Consider the following 25,417-nt stretch of genomic DNA (forward strand, 5'->3'; position numbering starts at 1 on the left):
AGCTTACGACTCTAAATATATGGTATTCAGGTCTCCAACAAAAATTGCAGAATACTCAAGTACCTTGTTACTTATTTGATATTATCAAATCGTTCTTATCAGACTATTACTTCCAGACCCTAAACATATCTTCAGAGGTGTACCTCAAGGAGCTGTTTTAAGCCCTACACTTTTCAACATCTACTGCAAAGACATCACAACTTCATCAGATGCTAAAATTCTTCAATTTGCAGATGATACCTGCTTACGCACCCAAAGTAATAATCTCTCCAGTGCAATCGACGAACTCGAACAAAGTATCAACACCACTAACTCCTAGCTAAAATCCTGGAAACTTGAACTCAATCCAAACAAAACAGTTACAACAAAAATCTTCACGCTGAGACATCACTGTAACCTTGCCAGAAACATTAATATTGAAAACACTACAATAGAATGGAGTGATGATGCCGTTAAATATCTCGGAGTATTCCTTGACAAACGACTCACTTTCACAAGTCACATCTCATAGAAAATGAAAGCTACCTACTTCAAACTCAAAACACTTTTCCCACTAATCAACAGAAGTTCGCACTTGAAAATCCAAACAGCATTACTGATCTACAAGACTATTCTTTGTCCTACTTTTACATATATGGCTCCAGTGTGGTATGGTACCTCCATAACAAACAAGAAAAAACTTCAAATATTCCAAAATAAATTTTGTCGAATCGCCATTAACGCTCCATGGTTTTGCCGGAATACCCAAATACAATGTGAGCTCAAAATTGAAAGGGTCGATGACTTTATGAAAACTGTAACTGAAAAATACCTGAACAAATTATCTGAGAACACCCTTGCTTCGATATCTGGCAAAATCGCCCTTCAAGACGCAAACCAAAACTTCCTCAAAATTTCTTTTAGGTTTTTTAGCCCTAACTCTTTTCTTTCTCAAGTTATTTTTTCAAGTAAGGTGCACCAGGGCAAGTCAGAATGATTTTTCACAATTTCAACTTTGACCAGCTGTTACTCCCCTTCTAATGAACCAATATGGATCAAATTTATTATGTAGGTTCCCATAAGGGTTCTTAACCTATGGTATAAATTTGAGCGCGATTGACGCAGTAGCTTTCGCTCAGTGGAATAAAATATAAACTGTCCTGACTTACCCCAATTGGGGGAAGTCAGAACAGGCTAAACTTTGTAGAGGCGTAGATCACAAACCGAGCGTCCTAGAAAAATTGCATAGAAACAAAATTGTAGAGAATTTAATTCTCTTTGAGATTACTCTCATCAGATTTTCACTAGGACGCACGGTTCGTCCGCTATATGCGAAAAACTAAGAAATAGAAAGTCTGTATTTTAGACCAAATTCAAAATAAGTTCAAAACAACAACAAAATACAATTGAACCAAAGACATCTAAAATGAAACTGAATCGCGAAAATTTTTATGCCGTGATGAAGTAGGGGTAGTACTCTCAAGTCACCTTTAGTGGCACTTCACCAGATATAAACCTCTAGGCGCTAGAGCAAGTTTTCTAACTTACCCCGAATTCCAACTTCCCCCGGTGCACCTTATCCTATTTGTAAAATTCGTGAATAGCGCTGAATTGTGCTGAACCGAATAATAATAAAACTTTCATAAAATAGAGTAAGAGCCTTGCTTGGGTCATTCTACATATGTGAAATTAGCCTGGTTTTGGGTTCAGGTCAATGCTCTGATTTTACTCAACATTTTTTGTGCAGATTACTCATATTAGGAAAAATGGAAAATCGCCATAATTGGCTTTCCAATTCCTCTCCCCCCCCCCTTTGAGCCAAATGGAGTGTTTTCTTATACAGCAAACGAAATTACTCGTCTTCATAATGCTTGACTTTGTAGTTCGAATACTCGAATCTGCAGCAAATTGGATAAAATCTTTTTTTGGTCTCAAAAATATTCGACAAAAGTTCAGTTGAACTTTTTAGAAAGCTCAGTTTTCATTATTTTGCCAAATCTTGAAGCTATAATTTTATAGAATTTGATGACAAAAAATCCAGGAAATATACATTCGTGTGTTATTTTCAATTATGAACTTTTCGTGATAAGATTTGTGGCGTGGAGGGGAGGGGGGAAAGAGTCCCAAAACGTTGTTCAAAATGTAATGACCGAAATTTTGGCTTTGTTTCAGTACATGAAGAAAACCCTGATCAGAATCACACTTCACGACACCTTTTACAAAGATAAAAAAATCCCACATTAATATTCGCTAAACAGCGTACCCTACGTCTTTTCCACAATGAGAAAATTACTTCCTATTATACAACTGCATGGAAAAAGGAGCAAGCAGCCAGCATCAAGAGCGGCTTAACATCCCTCAACAGCACACGTTCCATGTACCGAAGATCTCATCTCAGTATATAGTCGCAGTCGCTAAAAGAGCAATATGGCCACGTGACCAGTTTATAAATCAGCGATACGACCTGAATTCGGCGATTGGCCGAGATCTTCGCGTAGTTCATAGTAGCTCAGACGTCGGACTGCATCGTGTTTTTAAAAAAACACCGACCAAAGTTTTCAAATTAAAGAATAACATGTAATGCACGAGTATAGAACATACGACCATGTATTTTTTTCCCCTGCCGCTTGCAAGTTTGTTTCGTATGTACTCGAATGAACGACGACGGCGAAGCATATGGAATCGAGGTGCACCGCATCAAAGCATAACACCCGCGCTATCGACTCATCACTGTAAATTTTCGCGGAATTTTTTGGCCTGTGGATATATAATATGGTAGGTACGAGCGACGTATATTCATTCTCAAATACCAAACGTATAAGTGAGCTTAATTCTCGGAAACTGTTTGGTGTCGAGCAGGAATAAGGTAATTGTACCTACATCAATTGAGAGTAGGTATCTCTTATCAGCTTGACAACGTTTAATCCTATGCGATTATATACAACACGGAAAATGAATCATGATTATGAAGTTTGTTCATTACGTAGGTAACTAGAGGTATCCCATATTAGGTAAAGAATTCACAAACTGGTAAATTTTCGTCCCATAAAGATTCAAAAATTGATTTTGAATTGATTATAGCACTCGATACAAAAACTGAAATATTTAATACTTCGGAACTATTTTGATTATTCTTTCCGTCCCCAAAATCGATTCAAACGCTCGAAAATGGAGAGTGGGAGGGTACCTACTACCTACTCAAATTTGAGCGCCATACCTCAATATTCAAATTTTGACAGTTGAAATACACCTATACATTTCGAAAAACTCGTCAGAACTCAGAATAATAAAATGTTAGAGGCTACCAGACTCCCAAGTTGATTTGAATTTTTCAACATACTCGTAAAGAAGACGAAGGGAAAATTTAGTTGAAAATTGAGACCCTAAAAGTCTCCCACCGACCCAAAAATTTCCTAAAAATTGAAAAAATGGCGTGACATATGGTCAATTATGCTGAACACAAATAAGAATTCATTTTTTTAAATTCTGCTCCACCCCAAATTTTTCTGAGAATTGAAAAAATAGCGTCACATGTACTTGATTAGCTCCCAAAAACCTAAAAAAAAAAGGGGCAAAAAAAGAGACTTTTTATAATTGTTTTAAAGAAGAAATTAAAAAAACACAATTTCATCAACAAACACCCCTCGTTTTTGATACCTACGAGTACTTAAATTATCAGGAAATTAGACTGTGTTCTTCTGCTAAAATTGCGAAAAACCTACATTAAAAAAAAAAACTGTAAAATGACCGATTTACTCGTATAATCAAAATTTCCAAAAAGTTTCGTTTTTTTTTTTTTTGTCAAAACTGCAGAAACCCCTTTTTTGCTCAATTTTTCAAGCAATGTCGTCTTTTGCCGAAAATCTTCTTTTCTGCCAAAATTGCCAAAAAACAGATTTTTTGAAAAATCAAAATTGTATAAAAATTAGTGTTATTCTACGAAAATTGCAAAAAATTTTACTTTTTTTTGCCTAAACTGTAAAAACAGGTCTATTCTTTGTCAAACTTGCCAAAAAAAAAAAGTTTTTTGCCTAAATTGTGATAGAAACTCCTTTTTTTTTTTTTTGGTTCAATATTCCAAAAGTGTTGTTTTTAATTTAAAAATTCCATTTCTGTCGAAATTGCCCAAAAAATGGAGTTTTTTGAAATCAAAATTATCAAAAAAAGATGTTTTTTTGCAAAAAAAAAAAATTGTTTTCATGTTGAAATTCCAGAAAAAAGTTATGACCAGATTAAGTATAAAAAAAACAGTGTTTTTTTTCATCAAAATCGCAAAAAATACCATTTTTTTGTCACAAACTGTAAAAAAAAGTCCATTTTATGTCAAAATTGTGAAAAAACTCTAGTTTTTTGCCAAAGTAGCAGAAAATCCATTTTTTGGTCAATTTTCAAAAAAGTGTTGTTTCTTGCCAAAAAATCCGCTTCTGAGTCAAAATTTCCAAAAAATTATTTTCATCAAAATTATCAAAAAAAATCAGTGTTTTTCCCGCCAAAATTGCAAAAAATTGTGCATTTTTGTAAAAAAGATCCATTTTTGTCAAAATTGCAAAAAGCTCCGGTTTTTTGCCAGAATTGCGAAAAAATTCCACTTTTTGGTCAAAAATGTAAAAAATGTCCTTTTTCTTATCAAAATTGCGAGTCTTGTTTTTTTCGCAGCCAAAATTGCAGCAGATGAAACCTTTTTTCGATCACTTCTCCAGTTTTTCAAAATCAAAATCACCAAAAAAATTTTATTCCATTGTCAACATTTCCAAAAAAAAACAATAATTTTTTAGACTTGTCAAAATTGCCAGAATAAAGTCAAGTTTTTTTTCGCCAAAATCTCAAAAAGACCTGATCAACTCATTTTTTTGATTTGATTCCTTCAACGAGGTTCATTACTCTACCCCCCCCCCGACCAGTTGAAAAATATCAGATTTTTTGAGGAAAATTGAAGAACAAAAATTATATTCACATTCGGCGTCCTCAATAACCTATCAGATCATGTCACACGATTTTTATGGTTTTCAGGAAATTGAGGAGGGGGATGCAGGAAGACAATGGAATGAGTTGGAGGAACCGAATCGAAAAAAGTGAGTTGATATTCGTTTTCTGCGCTTTCGGAATCGTATAAAACAAACTATATTTGACATAAAGCACAATTTTGAATTTTACCGACTTTTCGGAGAAAAGTGGAGTATTGTATTTGTTGCGATAGTGGAAGTTGGGTCGGGGAGTGACTTTTCTTTGCGTTTCGAGGGTCTGGGATCACGATAGGCTCATTCCCAAAATTTCAGGTTTCCTTATATAAGGTTTATATATATAGATATAGATTTAAACTTAGTCATTGTGGTGCCCGTTTTAAGTATACGTAGTCATTGTGGTGCCCGGTTTTGGGCTTGTGGCGCCCAAATCGGGCACCACAAGGTCTTTTTATATAAAACGATGCAGAATCGAGTGAAATGCACTCTAAGGTGATAAAAAAATTTTTGAGGCAGGCACCACAAGTACCAAGTTTATGTATCGGGCACCTCTATGACTAACTATGATGAAAAATCCAAACTGCACCAAAACACCTTTATCATACATATATATGTGATCCTCTATGTACGAGGGCACCACAATTACCATAAAAGACCCGGGCACCACAAGGTACTAGGTACGTGTATTCATATATAGAGATATATATATACAATTTTTTTTTTGAATTTTTGATTTAATTCGAAAGCTACGAACTTTTGGATCGAAGTGAATATGCGAAATTATAGAGATCGTAGAGGCCTACTTAGATTTCAAGTTTCATCAAAATCGGTTCAGCCGTTTTCTAGGTAATGAGTTTTGAAAAATTTCGAAAAAAAATTTTGTCGCTCGATAAACTTGGAAGCTGCGTTCTTTTGGAACTTGATGATGATGCCAAAATGTTCGGCTAGTAGCCTAGTTGTGACATTTAAAATTTGATCAAAATCGGTTCAGCCGTTGCTGAGAAATTAAATTTTTAAAAAATTTTGTGCAAAGTCACCCCCCGAAAATTTGAAAAAGCTCATTTTTGTTTTCGATTACGTAAGAAAGCTACGAACTTTTGGATCATGGTGCAAGTGCGAAATCATAGGAATGGTGATGGACTTGTGATACTTCAAGTTTCAGAAAAATTGGTTCAGTCGTTACTCAAGGTAATGATTTTTAAGTGAAAAATGTCGAAAAAAAATGTTGTCGCTCGATAAACTTGGAAGCTTTGAACTTTTGAAACACGATGATGGTGACAAATTGTCCGGCTAGTATCCAAGGGCTGACATTTTGAGTTTCATCAAAATCGGTTCAAAGGTTCCTGAGAAATAAATTTTTAAATGAATTTTTAAGTGAAAAATGTCGAAAAAAAATTTTGTCGCTCGATAAACTTGGAAGCTTTGAACTTTTAAAACACGATGATGGTGACAAATTGTCCGGCTAGTATCCAAGGGCTGACATTTTGAGTTTCATCAAAATCGGTTCAACCGTTCCTGAGAAATGATTTTTTAAAAGTTCAATTTTAAATGAATTCGTGTGCCAAGTCTTTACTTAAATATTTAAGTACTCGTATGTGATGAGGTGAATTTACACATAAAATTTAATTTCTCAGCAACGGCTGAATCGATTTTGATCAAATTTGAAATTTCAGAACTACACTACTTAGCGGAGATTTCGCCATCATCATCAAGTTCCAAAAGTTCAAAGCTTCCAAGTTTATCGAGCGACAAAATTTTTTTTCGACATTTTTCACTTAAAAACTCATTTAAAAATTTATTTCTGAGGAACGGTTGAACCGATTTTGATGAAACTCAAAATGTCAGCCCTTGGATACTAGCCGGACAATTTGTCACCATCATCGTGTTTCAAAAGTTCGAAGCTTCCAAGTTTATCGAGCGACAAAACTTTTTTTCGACATTTTTCACTTAAAAATCATTACCTTGAGTAACGACTGAACCAATTTTTCTGAAACTTGAAGTATCACAAGTCCATCACCATTCCTATGATTTCGCACTTGCACCATGATCCAAAAGTTCGTAGCTTTCGCGCGTAATCGAAAACAAAATTTTCAAAAGCTCAAAGCTTTCAAATTTGTCGAGCGACAAAATTTTTTTTCAGAATTTTTCAAAACTCATTACCTAGGAAATGGCTGAACTGATTTCGATGAAACTTGAAATCTCACTAGGTTTGCTCGATTCCTATTAAGTATACGACCCTCAATTTTTTGTGAATCATTCGTGAACGAATTGATCAATTTTTTGAAAGAACCATTCGCCAACGAATCTTTAATTTATGAATAAATTCGTTCGCGAATGAGTCACTAATACGAATCAATTCGTTCGCGAATGATTCATTGAAAATTGAGTAAATGAATCAATTCGTTCGCGAACGAATCACATGTCTGAATCGGTTCGTTCGTGAACGATTCACTTGTATGAATTAATTCGTTCGCGAACGATTCACTTGTACGAATCGATTCGTTCGCGAACGATTCACTTGTACGAATCAATTCGTTCGCGAACGATTCACTTGTATGATTCGATTCGTTCGCGAACGAGTCACTTATACGAATCGATTCGTTCGCGAACGAGTCACTTATACGAATCGATTCATTCACGAACGAGTCACTTGTACAAATCGATTCGTTCGCGAACAAGTCACTTATACGAATCAGTTCGTTCGCGAATCACTGTTTAAATAAAAGTGGATCAATTCGTTCGTAAAAGATATTTATTTTACGAAAAGTCGGTCTTCTCACGCTTACTGCGTGAGAGTTTTTACCGACTTTTCGCACGAAAAGTGAAGGTATTGTATTTGTCATGAAGGTTCGGGATTTGGGTGGGGGTGGGTTTTCTTGACGTTTTGGAGTGTGCTGATCACGATAAGACGTATGGCACCAAACGAGATAAGTTTATATATATACATATGTATATATAGCCGCATACAGGTAAACTCATAACGTTTTGTATAAAATACAAACTCACGTCCCACCTATAACTTCGTTGCTGTGCATGCGCTCGACGCGTCACCCCATAGGCCTGATAGTACTCGATGTTAGGCCGCGTTATATTCGTTAACTTGATTTTTGGGTGACCTGTGGAGAGGTATCTCATTGCCGAAACATCAATTTTTCAGAAAAGCTTTTTTTTAAAAGTCCCTTACGTCTCTGTTTTTCGCAAATAGCTTTTTAACAAAGCATCCCACAGAAAAATAACCAGCTCTGAGCAGAAAGAAAATTTTATTCTCTACAATTTCCTTCATTGCATTTTTTTCCTAGGATGCATACTTTTCCCATAAAATCACTGTTTAGACTGAAAAACACGAAAATTCGGACCTGTATAATCAACTCTAAATTAAAATTGAGCAGTCAAAAATTTATTTTAGACGATTTTTGACCACGCCATGTGAAAGAGGACATCTTCAACCACCAAAATCACCAAAAAGAACGTAAAAAACGTAAAAAATGATTCTTGGCAATAAACACCTTTTCCTCATGTCCTTGTACATAATACTTAGGCTATGCACTCATTTGAAAATTGAGTCAAAAGAGAAAGTGTATAAACGGCAATCTCACGTCCCTGCTCAAACTTTGCCAGTAGACTCCCCACACCTTGTAGATTCATATGGCACCTCATCGAAAAGTCACGTCCTAAAAAGGTTACGAGTTTGTCAAAACGTTATGAGTTTGCTGGTTAATCTATAAAAAAGTTACGAGTTTACCCCCTAGAATATTTATGTATTTATTTATTTATTTATATATCAATTTATGTACAAATTTGTGTCACGCTGAACTCAAAAGCTCCGAACTTTAAGTCGAAACTGATGATGGCAAAATATTGCTGTGATACTGAACTAGAGAAATTTTTAATTTGGTCGAAATCGATTCAGCCGTTTACGAGATATGAACGTTTAAGTGTGTTTCAACGTTATGGATAAGCTGAAATATTTGTAAACCCTTATATCTCAAAAATGGCTCCTTCCCAACATACTGATGGGGTGGTTAGGGTGTGTAGGTTGAAGATTGGTGCGCCGGAGGTCGGGTGATCGAATCCCGCGTGAGTCAAACGATGAAAATTTTTTGTCGATTTTTTTTACTGACTTTTTTTTAAATTTCATCCTTTTAATTTTTTTAATATTACCTTAATAATTTTTTGCAATCAAAAATCAAAATTTTTCAAAATTTCTAGTATTGGAATCGCGAATTGCAAATCAATAGTTATTTTTGGCGAATAACTGGTTGTAATACTCGTTTAAAAAAAACGTAAAGTTTTTGGTGAATAGCTAGTAACTTTTGATAATTTTTTTTTGGTATATTACCTAAATAATTTTTTTGCAATCAAAAATCAAAAAAAAAAAACGTAAAGTTTTTGGTGAATAGCTAGTAACTTTTGATAATTTTTTTTTGGTATATTACCTAAATAATTTTTTTGCAATCAAAAATCAAAATTTTTCAAAATTTCTAGTATTGGAATCGCGAATTGCAAGTCAATAGTTATTTTTGGCGAATAACTGGTAATTTTTGTTTTAAAAAAACGTGAAGTTTTTGGTAATTGGCCAGTAAATTTTGATAATTTTTTTTGGTAAATTAATAGTAATTTTCAGTAAATAAAATAATTAGTTATTTTTGGTGAATTACTTGTAATTTTTGGTAAAAAACGCATAACTTTAGCTGATTACAGGTAACTTTTGATAATTTTTTTGAAATAAATTACTGGTGCTTTTTGGTAATTGTACCGGTAGTTTTTAGTAAATTACCAATGATTTTTGGTAAATTACCAGTATTTTTTGGTAAATTACTCGTAATTCTTGGTTGGTAAATTTCTGGTAATTCTTGGTTGGTAAATTACTAGTAATTCTTGGTTGGTAAATTACTGGTAATTCTTGGTTGGTAATTTACTGGTAATTCTTGGTTGGTAATTTACTGGTAATTCTTGGTTGGTAAATTGCCAGTATTTTTTGGTAAATTACTCGTAAGTCTTAGTTGGTAAATTTCTGGTAATTCTTGGTTGGTAAATTACTGGTAATTCTTGGTTGGTAATTTACTGGTAATTCGTGGTAAATTACCAGTACCAGCAATTCTTAGTAAATTACCGGTAATTTTTTGTAAATTACCAATGTCAAGATTTTTTTTTAAATTAATTTGGCAATTTTCGAAATTTTTTTTCGATTAGGTATACGTCTTTAAAATACCAAAAACAGACTTTCCCCAAGTTTCAGCAGTCTCTAGCAAATATATTCCAAAAAATTAGGCAATATGATGAGAAATTGCAATTTCTGAAAACAGAAAAAAAAACCATCCCTCTTGCCCCCGAGTAGGGTTGGGGTCAACGATAGCAACCTGCGACATTCCCTTTTTCTCAATGAAAGAAAAATGGGAGAACATAACCCCAAAACCAGACTTATTCGTTGTGGAATGACCCAGTAGACTTTTAAATGCATTTTGAGCTGGCTCTTAAACATTAAAGTTTTGGTTTTTGAGCTTCCACCTCTTGAAGCTGTTGAATTTTACGAGAAAATAATTTCCCATGATTTGATTTTCTCTAAAAATCCAAAAACAGTCGTGCCAGCAGCGTCCTGGAGTCGAAAAAAATTTTAAAATTCAGTTTATCCAAAAAAAAAATGTACATTTTTGCGTCAGAATTATTCTAAATAATTTTTTTTTCAAAGTGAAACCGTCCCCAGTCGTCCAAGCCATGTTCATCTCCTTATATGGAGCCTTCTCAAGTTCAAAAAAAATTGGGGAAAAAATACATTAAATTCAAGTTTCTTGAAAACATTGTTGAATTTTCCCATTTTGTGTCAGAATTTTCCTAACAGCAACTACAAAATCTTCCTCGATCCCTTCATCTTGACGAGATCTCAAAATTACCCACTTCTCACAAAAAATTACAAATGATCGCGACCCAAACCTTCATTCACAATATTCCACTACCTACTCGTATATCGAAGCAAATTTCAAACCCACCAACCACATACCAAGTATCAGCACAGCCATAATCACGCGACTTACACGCATTTCGCAATAAATCACTCGTACAATCGACGTCCTCGACGTATTTTTTCAAAATCACGCAGATACCGCCATACCGCCAAGTAACGCCAGAGACTTCCAGCCAGCAGTACAAATATTTTGTCGAAACATTCCGAACATATGTAAAATTTATTCGAAAAAAAAAAATCAAAAATCAAAACACACATTCGCAATATGCTGGCAAATAAATAATGCAAGTTGCGATTTTACGTCAATAAAAACCCATTAATCAACACCTTTTGGCGTAATTTCTGCGTGAACGCGACACCCGCGTCAAGGTGCTTTCGTACGCCACCGTATCGTATACGACGAACACGAAAAATTTCAGCACACGGTGGGTGAAAAGGGATGACGAAACGCGAGAAGGAAGGGATCGGTGCTGTAGCTTGTATTTCGTAATGCAAATAATAACATTTGTTGTATGGAGCTTGGCGAGAAATGAAAATGGTAATTTTTTTTCCCAAGTTTTCACTTTACCTATACGTATACACGTTTACGTATCGTACAGGTAGGTATCATCGCACCTATGAAGTCAGCGTAATACTTTAGATACCTACATAACGTACAATTACACGGATATGATAATGAAAATTTTATATCAAATATACGATGAACCCAGACCATATACGAGTACTCGTATATTACATTCGTAATGTATTTACGTCACATTACATAGGTATAGGTAGGTATAGCAGTTACAGGCAGATATGCATGCATCATATCTTCAAGATGGCGAAACACGCAGCGCACAAACACATGCTGCGTACATCACAACCGCTCATTTTCACTAAATACGTAATTAGATACACAGTTTCATTTAATTCTTTCACAATGAACTTCAACAAATGCACGTTTAATGAGAGCTTAATAGGCGTATTGTTTCTCTCGTTATAGTATCAATGGGAATGAGACAACGGCTGCGGCCATTTTGAATGCATGATTCTAACGTACCAATAATCGACTCATTATCGAGGCTTATCAACAATATAAAGTTTTTTCTCCATGTTGAATTTAAAGTTTGTTATTAGTCACAAAATGACAATTAGCGAGTGAATAATCATTTTATGGAAGAAAAACTGTTAAAAAAGGATCAAATAAACCATATTATGTCACACGAATTCTTCAATTTTCAAGCAATTTTGCAGAACTACGGGAACGTTATAGGAATAATTGCACCCCCTCCCCCCCCCCATCCTTAGAAGCGACTTCCCTTAAAGGAGACATCCTAAGATACATTTTAAAGCAAACTTACCCAAGAAAAAGCTGGCTTTACCAACGAAATGGTGACGATTTTGATTGACAAGTCAGTCGAAATCGCGGATTTTGCTCTCTAACGCAGAAGTCGAGCGAAATTTTTTGAATTTAGCAAAGCTAGATCGAAAGAGCAAGCATAAATTTATCATTAGTCGAAATTTCAAGTGCTAAAGTGCATTTTTCGATTTTCGGTGAATTTTTGAAAATCAAATTTAAGCCAAAAATGAGAAAAAAATCGAAATTTTATCAAATTGACCTAGAAATCTGAAATTTGGGATATATCCTATTTTCGACCTGTCAAATCAATTGGAAACGGTTTCAAATCGTTTTGAGCAGTTTTGGAGCCTCCAGCAGATTTTTTAAACTTGAAATTCCGGCAAAATTTCATCAAATGATGGTGGAAATTCGGAATTCACGCTTCACCACAACTTAAACACATTATCAGGTTGACTTCTGATTGGTTTAATACATTTTGGAGCCTCCACCGACATTTTGAAAATTCCTAGAGCTTCCAGGAAGTTTTTTGAAAATTAAAATTTCCATAAAATCCCATCAAATAGAGAGTTGAAAAATTCTGTGGAAATTTTCAAGTTTCAAAAATCTGCTGGAGGCTCCAGGAATGCTCAAAAATCTACCGGAGGCTCCAAAACGACTTGAAATCCACCTTCGGTCGACTTCATAATCGTATTGAAATCAGTTTATATAGAGTGAATTTTGGCTTTCTAACAGCATTTGATGAAATTTTGTGGAAATTTCAAGTTTCAAAAATCTACTGGAGGCTCCAAAAATTTTCGAATAATCGCCGGAGGCTCCAAAATGACTTACACATTTGTTAAAGTTGGAGTGCAGCCTAAATTTTGGATTTCCAACTTCATTTTGATGAAATTGTAAAAATTTCAAGTTTCAAAAATCTGCTGGAGGCTCCAGGAATGCTCAAAAATCTACCGGAGGCTCCAAAACGACTTGAAATCCACCTGCGGTCGACTTCGTAGCTTATTGAAATTAGTTTTCAGAATGAAGTTCGACTCTCCATCTCAGTTTGATGAAATTTTGGGGAAATTTCAAGTTTCAAAAATCTGCTGGAGGCTCCATAAATCTTTGAATAGTCGCCGGAGGCTCCAAATTGACTTAAACATTTATTAAAGTTGGAGTGCAGCCTAAATTTCGGATTTCCAACTTCATTTTGATGAAATTGTAAAAATTTCAAGTTTCAAAAATCTACTGGAGGCTCCAGAACTGCTCAAAAAGCCACCGGAGGCTCCAAAACGACTTGAAATCCACCTGCAGTCGACTTCATATCGTATTGAAATCAGTTTATAGAGTGAATTTTGGCTTTCTAACAGCATTTGATGAAATTTTGTGGAAATTTCAAGTTTCAAAAATCTACTGGAGGCTCCAAAAATTTTCGAATAGTCGCCGGAGGCTCCAAAATGACTTAAACATTTGTTAAAGTTGGAGTGCAGCCTGAATTTCGGATTTCCAACTTTATTTTGATGAAATTTTGTGAAAATTTTCAAGTTTCAGAAATGTACTGGAGGCTTCAGAACTGCTCAAAACAGCTTGACATTCTGTAAACTAATTTCAATACGCTATGAAGTTGGCAGCAGATGGATTTCGAGTTGTCTTGGAATCTGCAACGACTTTTTGGAAACAACTGCAGCCTCCAGCACATTTCTAATGCTCTAAAGTCGACTTCATAGCGTATTGAAATTAGTTTGCAGATGGAATTTCGACTTTTCAACTCCATTTTATGAAATTTTGTGGAAATTTCAATTTTAAAAGTCTATTGGAGGCTCTAGGAATTTTCAAAAAGTCGCTGGAGGCTCCAAAATGACTTTAATCTCACCTACAGTCGACATGTTGTGGAAATCCAAGTTTCAAAAACCTACTGGAGACTCTAGGAATTTTTTAAAAGTCGCTGGAGGCTCCAAAATGACTTTAACTCACCTACAGTCGACTTGATAACGTGTTTTGAGTTTGAGTGCAGGGTGAATTTCGAATTTCCAACGTCATTTGATGAAATTTGGTAGAGATTTCAAGTTTCAGTTTCAAAAATCTGCTGGAATCTCCAGCACTCCTTAAAACGATTTGAAACCTTTTCCAATCGATTTGGCAGCTCGAAAATAAGGTATATCCCAAATTTCAGCTTTCTAGGTCAATTTGGTAAAATTTTGATTTTTATCTCTGCTCATTTTTGACTTACTTACTCTAGACTGGATTTTCAAAAATTCACCAAAAATCGAAAAATGTAAGTACTTTAGTACTTGAAATTTGGACTGGTGATGAATGTTTGCCTGCTTTTTCGATCTAGCTTCGCCCAGTTCAAAAATTTTTGGACGAGTCGTATGTTGGAAAGCAAAATGTGCGATTTCTGGCGACCTTTCAATCAAAATGGCCGCCATTTTGTTAGTTGGGAGGGGGGAAGGGAGGTATGCAATAAAAAAGCGAGAATTTTCAGTTGCTAAAAATTTAGATTTTTAGGAAAAATCAAGATTATTTCAAGTTAGAAAAAACACAAGTCATTCTCATAAATGACTAATAATGGCTTTCATTCAGCACTCTCGATTTTTTCGAATTGAAAAACTTCCAACCGTATGTCAAGAAAGTTCTGTTCACAAGTACCTCATCGGAAAGTTCTCGAGACATGAATCATCAGTTTTGGATCAAATATAATCGGTTCGTAATACTCTTAAGTATAGATACCTCGTCAATTCGTCACCTCGCTTACATACAAAACTAAAAACACATGAAAAATCACACAACTCATGAAAATAAATTTATTTCAAGAAAGCCAAAAAAAAGTTATAATTATCCGAATAAAAATGTCTTTGAGAAATAATAGGAAGGTAACTGGTGAGTACAACTTAACGATAAAAATTCATCAAAATGTACAATAAAAATTTACACTAATGTACAATAAATTATACTATAAATACACAATGTAAAATTTAAAAATCATCACCTTTCAAAATTTATTTCAAAAACGTATTAGGCAACGCCGAAAACTGTACACGCGAAGAGGTTACCTCCAAAAATGAAAAAAAAAAATTCAAAAACATACATTCACGTGTGTAAAAATATTACATGCAAGTCGAAATGCACTGTATGTAGTTAAGTATATAGGTATAGGCAAACCTGTATAGAAGAACATGCAAAATACGTAAAAAGTTCATTTTACCGTTTACGTATTTCAAACCATGTACTTAGACAGGTATTCATATGGACAAATGGCAGTTTTGTTATAAATAAATATTAATGAGAAGTATTTTCTTTGAAATTATTCCCCAGAGTTGAATTTTCTCTCATTTTTTCAAATGCAACAAATGAACGATTAATCAGAGGAGGAGCAGCTAATTTACAATTTAGGGGTAGATATTAAATTTTTTTTATTTTTTGAATATGTATTTTAAGGAGCTCGAATGCGATTAAAGGGGATAATTTAACGGGAGAATTGCGAATTTAGAGAATAAAAATCTGCAGAAGATGAAACAATGATGTTTGGAAAATTTTAATCAGCCTACAGACAACACCAACGTAACTAATGGCTCAAAATTTAAGAAACGAGCAATTTTCAGGAATATGTTGAAGGTCGATGGAGGCGTTGCGAGGATCAAACCGAAAAAATAAGCTGATTTTCGAATTCAGCGCTCTCGAAAACCTAATAAACCATATGTCACACGATTTTCCAATTTTCAGAAAATTTTAGGGGATCAATAAGAGGGGAGGGAGAGGTAGAGGGCTCGAATCAAAAAAATAAGTTGATATTCGTATTCAGCGCTCTCGAAAACATACGAAACGATATGTTACACGATATTCGACATTTTTTTACATTTCGACCGAAATTTTGGGGCTCCTTGCCCCTCCCCCCCACGAAACCCATCTCAAAAATTTCATAGTTGAAAATAACATGATTAAAATGTATGCTTCCTGGATTTTTTTACAGATTTTAAAATTATATCTCCGAGATTTGGCAAGCTAAGTATTGAAAAACTGAGCTTTCAAAAAAGCTCAACTGAACTTTTGACGAATATTTTTGAAATTACTCGCAGTTATTTTTGAAACCATAAAACCATTTTACTTATCCAAGTTGCAGCAGTTTCAAGTATTCAAGCCACAAAGTCGAGCATTTCATGACGACGAGAAATTCGCTAAATAAAACTACGCCAATTGCCCAAAGGGGGGGGGGGAGGTCAATGATGGCGATTTTCCATTTTTCCGAACATGAGGAATCAGGACAAAAAATTTTGAGCAAAATCGAAGCATTGTTTTGAACCCAAAATCGAGCTGACTTCACATAGAATGACCCGCAAGCCGGGCTCGTTCTCAATTTTTTCCAAAAAAAAGTAACATTAAGAACAAAAAAGCTTGAAAAAGTGACAAAAGGCGAGAAAAACATTTTCATGCAGAAAAAAATCACCAAAAACGTAATGTTCTGGTTTTCAATTTTAAAAAGTTGAACTACTTACTTTGAAAGTTTTTTATGAAAATGTGAGATTTTTTGATAATGATTTTTGGAATTTCTGGCAAAAAAAATCAAATTCTTGGTAAAATAAAACGAGACTGTCGATTTTAACGAAAGGAATAGTTTTCTCGCAATTTCTGGCGAAAACAGCGAGACTTTTGGACAATTTATAAAAAAAAGTTAGACTTGAAATTTTTCGCAAAAAATGCCATTTTTGATATTTTTTTCAACAAGCGAGAATTTTTTTCAATTTTTGACAAAAAGCAATACTTTGACGATTATTTTCTAGTGATTTGCTCAAAAAAGCAAGACCTTTCAATTTGGATGATTTTTGGAAAAAAAAGTCAAAATTTTTAGTAATTTTATTTAAAAGCAAAAATTCAACAATTGCAACAAGAAACGCCAATTTTTGGGATTTATTTATTTCATAGAAACTATTTTCGAAAAGTGAGTCTTTTTTGTAGTTTTTAGGTAAAAAAACGAGACTGTTAGGTATTTTTTTTTGCATTTTCAGAAAAAAATCTACAATTATTTCTTGTTAAAAATTTATACTTTTAGAAATTTTGGGCAAAGAGACTTTTTGACAATTTTTCGAGAAAAAAAAACACTTTAAATTTTTTTCCCCAAAAAACCACAATTTTTAACAATTTTGCTAAACGAGATTACGTTGTCAATTTTTGGAAAGGATTATTGGCAAAAATCAGGTCTTTCTGAGAATTATTGGCAAAAAAGGTGATACTTTTTGACCATTTTTTGACAATTTTATTAAAAATCACCAATTTTTCCTGGATTTTTTTTTTTCGTTTCTTTAAAAAAATATACGTATAATTTTCAGCAATTTCGCTAAAAAAAAAAAACATATTTTTGTCAATTTTTGAGGAAACGAGAATTTTTTACAATTTTAGCCAAGAGCAGGGCTTTTTTTCTTTGGCAATTTTGAACAAAAAAGCGAGACTATCCGATTGCTAAAAAGCTAAGAAATATTTGGCAATAAACGAAACTTTTGAACAATTTTTATAAAACAGTAAAACTTTTTGGAATTGTTTGCAAAAAACTGAGAATTTTTGACAATTTTCGTGCAGATGAATTTTTGGCAATTATATTGGAAAAAAAATTATACTGAGACTTTTTTGGTTAGAAGGTGAGACTTTATAGCATTTTTTTTAGGCCAAAAATAAGCAAGACTAAAGGGTAATTTTTGGAAAAAAAATAAATACTTTTTTTTTTTTTAAATGACCGTTTTTGGCAGGAAACAAAACCATTTGGAAATTTTGACGAAATATAAGTTTATTTTTTTGCTATTTTTGGCAAAAAAGTAGACTTTAATAATTTTTAGCAAGTCATCAATAATATTTACTAAAATCAAAAAATTGAGGAACTATATTAATTCAAAAAATGATCAACTCTATGAGGATAGTTTGAACACGTTGCAACTTTTTCAATGAATTTTCAATCTACATATTAGTGAAATATACAGAGGACTTTTATTGTTGGCGTTAAAGATTTACAAAAAAGAAATCCTTCAAAATTTTTACCTGAACTAAAAATTGAAGTTCAAGTTGGGAACACAGATTCAAAAATTCCAAAAAACGACAAGAATCATAATTGGTCGACAATCATTCGGAACAATTTCATTTTCGCAGCTTCAACGAACCAAATTTTCAAAAATATTGATTCTGGGAGCTCTTGAAAGTTTGCATTCGGTACAGGAACGTTTCGTTTTTACCTAATGGAAAACGTAATACGGCTACGTACGTATACTTCTTAAGCTATTACGTGCACAAGCGCAATTGAATTTGGAAATTTTACAATTTATGCGCAAATATAAGGTAGGTAACATTGTAAAATTTGCCTGGTTTTTGTGAATCGATTATACACGCGCTCAAACTCGACGAATTCCAACCAAGTATAAATATATTTTCACATGTACAAGTTTTCGAGAACTTCGGCTGTTTTTTCTCATCCTCTTCCTCCTCCTTCTCTCCCCTTCACCTCTTCAAGTCGAAAAAGATAACCCCATGAAATTACCCGCAGTGTGCACCCAGCTCCTACCATAATTTAAAATGGTAACTAAAAGCTCATGGGATAATGGAAGACATTTTTTTTTAGCTTTCATCTCTCAAATACACGATTTACGAGTACATAAATATTAATCATCCATCGCTCACAACTTGCCTACACACGGTATAAAAATACCCCTAAATATTTTTTTTTCGCACCTTGACATTCACTTAAAAAAAAAAAAATAATAAAGGAACAGTTTTTAAAAACATGGAACGTGAAAAGCTCGCGTATACTTTTCATTATGCGATCAATTTTGAGCAAAATTTCTTCGCGTTATGTTCGCCGCATTTGAAAGTACATAGTACAATATATAGTCGATAAATTTATAACAGATGAATATAAAACAAACAAAAAAAAATTGTATTAAACCTATCAACAAAGTTTTTAAATTACAATATATACAATATACAAATAATCAAGTACACGACGAATTACAATAGATTAAAAATATAGGCCCGTAAGACACGTATAATAAAAAGGGGGGAAAATAACAACATGTTTAAAAAAAAAAAAGTATATGAACAAATTTTAAAACCATCGGCGAAATTAATTTAAAAAATACACAATACGAAATCGATAATACAAAAAAAAAAGAACAAAAAAAATCATAAACAAAGAAAGTACATGCGAGTCTAAAAAATTTCTCTATATAAAAAAATAATAAATAAAAATAGACAACAATAAAAACAAAAGCTTTTATAGTAACTTACACATAGATAAATTGTTTCTTTCTTCGTATAACAACTGCGTATAGATAGATAGAAAGTGGATGCGAAGTATTGTCATAAAAAAAATCCAATAAAATATCATGTAGGTATATATCGTTTGTTTTTACGGTTTTTTAATGTAGATAGGTAGTAGGTAAAGGTATACCTAGTAATTAAAATAAATGCGATTTGTATGGTAGGTAATTAACTAATACAGCTCGGAATTCAGTCGTTGATTAAAGGTTTTTTTTTTAAATACAGGAACTCATAGGAAATTCAGAGTTGGAACGAGTATTTTAAAGGATTATTACGTCTGTAACAGAGAAATGAAAAATTTTCGCTTAGTTTTAGTCCCGAAAAAATTATACTATTTTTTTCTCACTTGATATAGGTATTCATCGTATATGGATTTTCAAATCGATATTTTCACCATGATGTAGGAAGGTAATTAGTGGGAAAGAGTGGTAATTTGTCCCTGATGATAATTGTGCGAATTGTTGGGCTCATTTTAGAGAGAATTGCCCCTCTTTGAAAATTTTACGGATTTTTTGAAAAAAAATTCCAGTTTTGTCATATTTAATTAAAATTACAATTTTTGATATATTTTTTACAGCGTTGATTGTTTTTGTTCCGATTTAGGCTTCTCCGGCTCCAGCTTTTGCTCCCCTTATGAGAAAAATAACGGTCCCAGATCCCAAAACGTCACGTGCATAAGTTCATTTTTGGCACTTTCAAAGCGATTTGAAATTTTTAACGAAAATTTAAAAAATCGTCGGAGGTTTCCGAATGGCAAGAAACTACTAATTATTGATGCGAGGGAGTTGAATTGAAAAGAATTATTCACATTCGTCAACTTTGCTCAAAAAAATGTTCAATTCATCAAAAAGTTTGAAAATCGCTTTTGAAATAGCTTTCTCAATTTTTTTAATTTTTAAAAATTCACAACAATTTATCGAAAAATAATCTTCAGCATTTTAAACGTCGTCCGCACAACTATCGCTGTTTAGATATGTTTTTTTTTACCTACCAATGCATGAGTAAGTACTTTTTTTATTTTATTCTCTAATAATGACGTGTCATTTGTACAAATGGTTAAGCTTGATTCACTCAACTTTGACGGTTCCGTTACTTGTTAATTTTTTTTTTTTTTTGATAGTTAATTTTCATTTTACTTTGTGTAATTTTATTGTTGCGTTTTATGAATTTTTTTTCAGCTGTTTGTATTTTATTTGAATTTTATTTCTAGGTATATTTTTTAGTATTAAATGTTTTTTTACCTACAGGTAGGTGCATATGTACATTCACTAATATTTTATTGCTGATACAACATTTTGTTTGTTTTCCAAGTAAGTATGCTGTTTTGTATTTTGAATTTACAATAAAATTCCCATTTACAACTTTTTTGGAAAATTTTTCCTTAGATTCGACCGAGACAATAATTGGCAACACAGAATTAATTCATGAGAGACTGAATGATGATAAAATCAAGAAACGAAGAGCATTAAAGGAGGTTTTGAATAGTGATGCTTCCGGTAAGAGTCTTGAATTATATTTTTATTTCATGCGCAACTATTTGAATCCACTCTTCAAATCGAACAAAATTAAGATAGGTCAAAAGTGATTTTTTCCCACTTTTTTTGGAATTTAAAATTGCATCAAAAAATTCACTTTTGAACTTACATACCTCGATTCGATGAACGAATCCGAGCTGGATCAAAAGAGCTTATCCTAAAATTGTCATAATTAAAACTCCTCGCGTTAAATGTTAATTTTTGGCTAGTTTCTTAGGGTTTGAGCTAGCGTGACTTGGAGTCTGCGCATCCTAATCTGAAAGGGTAATTTATTTTGAGCCCAAAATTTTCAAAAAAATCCCCAAAACGGTCGAAAAATGCGATTGGACAGCTACAAGGCGCGATTTTGAGTCTGTGCATCCAAAAGGGTATTTTTGAGCCCACAATTTTCAACAAAAAAAAGTACTACAATTGGTCATAAAATATGATTGGGCAGCTACAATTTTAAAATTCGTCTTTTCTAGTCCCAAGTCGAAAACTTTCTGGAAATTTCAACTGAAAAGAACGAGGTTTCAGCAGTTATGGCAACAAAAAAAAACATTTTCTAGTAATATTTCTGAAAAAAAAGTTTTTATGGCTCTTTTGTTATTTTGAAAAAAAAAATAATTTTTTACTACCAAAGAAGGTACATAAAACATAAACATTTATACAACCTTTTCTGAAAATATTCAAGCTAAAAAAGGGTTATTCCCAATTTTGGCAAGAAATGACTTCAGCAATTTGGATGAAAAAACAGTTTTTTCTGGGCAATTTGGACAAGAAGCGAGTTATTTTGGTAAAAAAAAAAACTGATTTTATTTTCCATGCAATTTTGACGAAACAAACAACTTTTTGACCATTCAAGCCCAAACCCCAAAATGGACTCCAAACGGGGAGTTACAAAATGAAAAATTTTCAAACCATACAATTTCGGTACCAAAATCTTAGCTTTAGTCACAGAACTCATTCTTGAAGCACATTTAATCCCAAACCTCGAAATAGCCTTCAATCAAAGATGAAGTAAAAAATTCAATATTATCAGGTCACAAATATGGCAAATATTCTTACTTAGGATACGTTTTAATTTCGTTTTTTAAAATTTTTTTTTTAATTGTACGATGAGTTGAATAGATGACGATTTTCCTAATTCTAATACATTTTTGAGGTTTAGGTAAATTAATGCTTTTACGTGTGTGTGCGATTTTCTCTATTGTGTCTTGGGGTTCTCTTTCAATGACCTTGAGCATGTTTACTAAAAATTTTAGATTTCCGAATAAATCAGTTTTTTGTTATTCCTGAAAACTGATTTGAGAAATGAAATATCCACAAGAAATCTTTGGGAAAGAATTCCAACCCTCGCCAACCCACTTTGGAAACATTCTCAAGTATTCTATTGAAAAATAACAAACATTTTCGAGAAGACTATTTTTTGAAATTCAAGTTCATCTATGTACTGAAAAAATACGAAAAAATTAACAGTCATAAGTAAGTATTCTTTTGAAGAAAATAATTCACACGTAAATTATCAGAAACATAATTATTTTAGAATTTTCAGGTTTTCACTCAAGTATTCTCACGTTTTTTTATACCTACACTATCTACCTAGTTCAATATATATTGGCGAGATAGAAAATTCTCGTACTTTATTTTTTTTATTTTTAAAAGTTGCGTCAATCACTTTATATCCTTTCTTCATTTGCATATTTTTTCAAGTATTTTATCAATTAATTTACACGTTTAATGTGACATTGACCTCGATTATCGAAAAGTGATACAGTTTTAGCACCCTTCCCCTGTGGATGCTTCACCTTATTATTTCTTTTATGTGGTATCGTTTCAATGTATGGCTTCAGGGAGGATTACAAAAAAAAAGGTCGGAAAATTGCCTCCAAATTCAGTGGGGACCTTTATTTCGAGTTGAAAGTTACTTCAGAAAAAATTTCAGCATGGGAGATTCCTCTGGAGGAGAGATTGAGTCTTTAAAAAGGGGGCATTTTTGAGAAAATCGTGGTTTTTTTTCGCTCTAAGACCGTACACAACATGCTTTCAGAAAAATGCAAAATAATCTAGCTCCAAACTATTGAATTTGAAATTTTGCGTCGACTTGGTCCATATTTTTAAAAAAAATTGGCAATAATAACAAAGAAAATTGGCACTATTGCGTTTAAAAATATTTCCCTGGTTTCTGAAATTATTTATATATGTACTTCGAGAAAATGTTTGCATTTTTCGTACTTTCAAATAAACAAAATTTCGTACCGCGTCAATGTTGCCACATATACCAACTCAATACTCATAGTTACCCCCCCCCCCCTACACAAAAAATTTCAACATTGGGAGAATGAGAAACGAGAGGTGGACCTATAGAAAAAATTAAAGAAATCAAAAAAATCACGTTTACCTCAAAAAGCTAAAAAAAGGCTTTTTGTCAATAATTACGACCAAAAAATATGATACTTTTTCTACATTTTTGCCAGAAACTACATATTTCGCAACATTTTGCCTAAGGCAGGACTTGAATGCAATTTTCAACATAAAAATAAATTTTTTCAATTCCACAATTTCTGACAAGAAATAAGCAACATGTTAACAATTTTGGCGAAAAAGCGAGATTTTTAAGCAATTTTTGGGAAAAAAATGAGGCTTTTAGAAATTTTTTGCAAAACATCGTTAATTTTTAATAATTTTTGACGAAGAAATTGAACTTTTTAGCATATTTTAAGATTTTTCAGAAATTTAGCTGGAAAAAACTCAAAATTGCAAATTAATTTTTTCAAAAATTAAAAATCCAAAAAGCAAGAGCCGAAGCATAAAAGAAAAAAATTTCGAGGAAAAAAAACATTACACGCAGCAATAAAACGAAAATAATAAAAGAGACAGAACAACAGAAAATTAACCAGGTCAGGGTGTCTAACAAAATTTCAAAATGAAAAAAAAAGACTTGAAAAGGACTTTTAGTAGGACTTTCAGCAGGTCATTTTTCGATCACTTATGGAATTTTTTGAGGTGGGGGTGGGTGGTCAACATTTTGTTCAAGGTGGAAGGTTCTCATTCAAGTTTTTAGCCAAAGGAATTTTAGCAGGACTTTTAACAGGACAGTTTTTGAACGCTGGGGATTTTTTAAGAGGGGGAGGGAGTGGGCGAGATTACTCCTTCAGGTTCGGAATTTATTATTAATTAAGGAAAAGAGAAACAAACTGACCCTGGCGAAGCGAGGGCGAAAGCTCTCAAAAATAAGAAGGTACTTTGGGAGATATAAAAAATTATGTTACCTTGTGTGATGAGTTACAAGCGTATTATTTTGCTTCAAAATTTTGAAATTCGAATAATAATTTAAAAAAAAAAAATTGAAAATGAAAAAAGAAAAGCAAACGGGCAAGAGCAATGTGATGGCAAAAGCTTTCAGAAATTAATATTCCGAGAGGCATAAAAACGATGGTATTCGAATGATATTCAAAATTTGAAAAGAAAAGTAAACGGGCCAGCTCTTGAAAATCAGCATTTCGAAAGGTACAAAAACAAAGTTTGCTTGTGTGATAAATTCTTTATGTTTTGCTTCAAAATTTTAAAATTTGAATTAAATTTTTTTTTTTTTAATTTAAAACTGGAAGAAGAAAAGCCAACGGGGGAAAAAACTTTAGAAATTCAGTATTTTGAGAGGTATGAAAACGATGTTTTTTTGTGCAATAAGTTACCTATATTTTGCAACAAAATCTTAAAATTTAAATGATGATTCAACACCCCAATTCAAAAAAAAGAAAAGAAAAAAATTTCAACTTGGAAAAGAAAAGTAAACAAACTCGAGTGAAGCAAGGCTAAAAGCTTTCAAAATTTCATGTTTTGCTGAGAAGTAAAAAAAAAAATCTGTAAGGAAGGAGGAGTTTATTTTTCTGATTCAAACTTTGAACATTTCTTGAATTTGAACAATAAGTCACCTAATTGGAAACAGAAGAGCAAATAGCCCGAGCGAAGCGAGGGTAGAAGCTCACAAAAATGTGTGATTCAAGTTCTAAAAAAGTCAACAAATGCGCCCTTTTCTACAAGTTCAAAATTCCGGAAAAAAGGGGAAAACATTGAAAATTTGAAGTCACTTTGGAAAAAAAGGACTTTTGGATAAAATTGTTGAAAAACAGGACACTAAAAGGACCAAAAAGGTGTCATAGGCAGAAAAAAGGACTTTTGTAGGATAAATAGGATAAATTAGGGTGTTAGACACCCTGCAGGAAATATGACTCAGAATACAAAAGTGGGCATTTCTTGACCATTTTGCCAAAAATGGACGCTCTTCAGACATCCCCCTCCAAAAAAAAATTTGACACTTTCTAACAACTTTAAAAAACTACTTTTTGACTGAGGCAAATTCGCCCCCACCCCCAAAAATACAAAA

The 25,417-nt window shown here is 33.0% G+C and overlaps 1 protein-coding gene and 1 long non-coding RNA gene across 3 annotated transcripts in view; both read right to left on the reverse strand.

The window, feature by feature from the left end:
• Nucleotides 1-25,417, reverse strand: part of LOC135839565 (uncharacterized) — a 212,839-nt gene that overhangs the window by 160,532 nt on the left and 26,890 nt on the right. The window lies entirely within an intron of this gene.
• LOC135839511 (protein fork head-like) overlaps nucleotides 15,011-25,417 on the reverse strand; it is a 29,219-nt gene continuing 18,812 nt past the window's right edge. For both annotated transcript variants that reach the window (XM_065355581.1, XM_065355590.1), the window contains exon 3: nucleotides 15,011-19,793. The gene's annotated coding sequence lies outside the window, so the exon portion shown is untranslated. The remainder of the gene's footprint in view (nucleotides 19,794-25,417) is intronic.

This window comes from Planococcus citri, chromosome 1 (genome assembly GCF_950023065.1).
Source record: "Planococcus citri chromosome 1, ihPlaCitr1.1, whole genome shotgun sequence".
Taxonomy (NCBI): Eukaryota; Metazoa; Arthropoda; class Insecta; order Hemiptera; family Pseudococcidae; genus Planococcus; species Planococcus citri.